Genomic DNA, 3,519 nt, shown 5'->3' on the forward strand with positions numbered 1-3,519 from the left:
CATCACTCAAGTAAAAAATTGGAGGTTGTGTGAAGTCCACATCAACATCTCCTTCCAAATCTAATAATGGAGGTTCATGAAGGTCATAGAAGGAATTACCCAAGTCGGACAAAAAATTTTGAATGATGGAATCCTCTTTATCAATTCCTACCAACTCTTCATTTATCGCCTTTTGTACTTTATGTTGTGACTTGACGTCTTCTTCTTGAATTTGTAATTCTTCTTTCATTCCACACTTTTCACTTGGTCCCACACATTCATCCACTAGAATTTCTTACTTGTGGCATGAACACAATGAAGCTAAATGATCCAAAGCTTCTGCTAAGGTAGACATAACTTGCTCTTGCTTCTTCCGAAGCTCTTGTTGTTCTTAAATGAGCATGAAAAGTACTTCTTATGTGGCTTGATCCATATATGAAGATGAGGGTTGAGGTGATAAATGTTGATAAGCAAACTCATGAGGGTAAGGGTTTTGTATGTAGTGAGGTGATGGTGTGTAATGTTGGTGACTAGCAAGGTAAGTGTTTGGGTTCCATTGGGGTGCATTGTGGTGATGGTGTGAAAAAGTCATCAAGAAAATATAAACAAAAACCTACTTGGAAAAGCAAACAAACAACCAAAAAGTGCTATTTACACTATTAACATATTTACATCAACCAAAAGATATAACACCGATTGCATTCCCCGGCAATGGCGCCAAAAACATGATGCAAGCAAGATTGTTGGTTGAGAAATCCTTTTCGGTAAAGGAGAAATAGCATCATTGCAAATATAGTTCTCCACCAACAAGTAATGCTCGATCAAAGTTTATAATTTCTAATCTAAACTGAGAGTATTTAGCTCCCGGGTCATTTTCCGTAGGAATGCAATCGAAGTGTTATGCACTTTCGTTTGTGAAGAGGATAAGGGGTTTTTGAATTAAAGAACTAAAGATTAAAGGAACCAAGAAATCAAAGAACTAAGCAATGATCGAAATTGAGAATTAATGCAAGTAAAGAGTAAGTGAGATCAAAACTAGTGAAAATGCTGCGAATGCAATAAAAGCCTTAACTTGGGAATGAAGTTCTAAGGAATTCTATCACTGCCATAACCACAACTATGGTAATTATGATGAGTCAATCTTACCTAGTCAACCCCAACCATCGAGGAGTAAGTCAAGCAAGCATAATTGACCTTAATCCATAAGTCCTAACCAACTTACAAAACTAGTTGATAAAAGGCTAGCATAAATGGAAACAAGAGTCAACTAACTACCCAAGAATTACCACTAAATGTCGGACATTATGACTCTAGTATCCTAGGAACTCAACCCTCAAGCCAAGGTGTGAAAATCTACTTAAAACTTAAAGTTGGCATTTTCACAAACACCTTGTGTGCACAAAAGTAAAGTATGGAAAATTGCAAGGAAAATCATAAAACTATAATCAACTATAAACAAAACCAAATGTAAACAAGCAATCAAACATAAAGGAAGCATGAAACATAAAATTCATTAATCAAAACTTCAAGAAACAAAAAATTGCAAATATGAACAAGTAACTTGAACCAAAAGGAAATGAAGGTAAAGACAATGTAATTAAAGAGGAAATTGAGAGTACTTACAATTAAAGAAGTAAATTCAAGGATCAAAGCTTGCTATAAAATTCTACAAGAAAACTACATAAACCCTAGGAGAGCTCTCTACTCTACACTACTCCTACTCCTAATGCTATGAAAAACTATCTAAAAATGTGCTCCAATGTGTCCCCCTTGATAAGTGATGAATTCTCCTTCATATAGCACTCCAAAACAGCATTCCAGCTTTCCAAAATGGGCCAAGAGGCCTCCAAATTCGCGCAACACATGTCTCATTAATGCAATCACGTGCAGGGACCTGTGCGGACGCACAGACGTGTGCGTCCGCACACGCGGCTGAAAATTGACCCGTGCATACGCACAGGTGCTTAGGCACACACACACTTCGCTGTGTGTGCTTTTCCTTTTTTTCTTCATGTTTTCTCCCTTGTACATGCTTTCTTCCACTTTTGGCCATCCATTCTTGCCTCTAAGGCCTGAAATCACTCACAAATCATATCACGACATCGAATGACACAAAAGTGGAATAAAAAATCACTAATCTAAGCATTCAAATGCATGTTTTCACATTTAGAATCAAATTAGGGATCAAATACAAAAGTATGCTATTTTGGTGATTAAGTGTGAGTTCATTGATGGGTGAAAATTGGAATTCCCACACAAAACTCACCGGCAAGTGTACCGGGTCGCATCAAGTAGTAATTACTCACAAGAGTGAGGTCGATCCCGCAGGGATTGATAGATTGAGCAATTTTAGTTAGGTGATGAATTTAGTTAAGCGAATATTTGATGAATTGAGTGATTTTGATTGACAAAAGCTAAATTGCAAGTAAATAAAGGTGCAGAAAGTAAATTGAGCAGAAGAGGTAAATTGCAAGTAACTTAAAGAACAAGAAAGTAAATGAGCTGAAACTTAAATTGCAAGAAAAGTAAATCGCAGAAACTTAAAGTGCAAGAAATGTAAATTTGCTGAATCTAAATTGCTGAGAAATATAAATGGCTTGAAGAGTAAAAGGATTTAGGTGTCAGGACTTGGAATTCAACAAGAAAATGTAAATTGAAGAAGATCAGAGAGCTCTGAGATGAAGAAATTCAGCTCAGCAGCCAGACAGAAATAGAGAAGTGTTTGAAGAAATAAACAGCAAGAAAACTTAACTCAATTATTAAATTCTAAAAGAGAAATTGAAGATTGAAGAAGAGAAATGAGATTAGAAAGCAGATCTAGATCTCAATTGCTCTCTAGATCAAGCAGAAAAGTAATTGCAGAAGAAAATGAAATTTAAAACAGCAAAAGAAACTTATATCCAATTTTCCAATTCCCAAAACTATATGAAAGAAAAGAAAAGATGATTCTCAGATCCAAATTCAATGAAATTCTTCAATCTCAATTAAAAAACCCAAAACAGAAATTAAAAGTTGCAGAAGGAAAAAAATGAAAACAGAAAATTAAACTAAGATCCAATTCTTAGAACAATTGAGAGGAAGAGTAAAAGATGATTCTCAGATTTAGAATCAATGGAGCTCTTCAATCTCAATTCAACATCCAAGAATAGAAAATGGAAGTTGCAGAAGAAAAGAAAATGCAGAAAGAAAACTAGATCCAATTCCCAAATCCCCAAATGAAAATTCCAACGTGAAAGTTAAAAATGAGCTAAAGGTAAAACTAAAAATACAGCCAAAAGTTTCTCTAAAAATCAAATTAACTCCTATATATACACTTTCTATTTTGGTCTTCAAAGCTTGGATTGGGCTTTTCAAAGTTGGCCTTGAATGAGAAATGGATTTGAAGAAGGATGGGTCCGGTTTGGCTTTGGTTTAGTTGAAGTGGAGACATGGGTCAGTGATAAACTTCTATTTCATGGTTTATCTGGTGCTCATTTGAGTGGTTTTTATCAACTCTTTACCCACTTATTCATACTATTTGCATGGTTTTACATTTGCCTT

Source organism: Arachis hypogaea, chromosome 19, assembly GCF_003086295.3.
Source record: "Arachis hypogaea cultivar Tifrunner chromosome 19, arahy.Tifrunner.gnm2.J5K5, whole genome shotgun sequence".
Taxonomy (NCBI): Eukaryota; Viridiplantae; Streptophyta; class Magnoliopsida; order Fabales; family Fabaceae; genus Arachis; species Arachis hypogaea.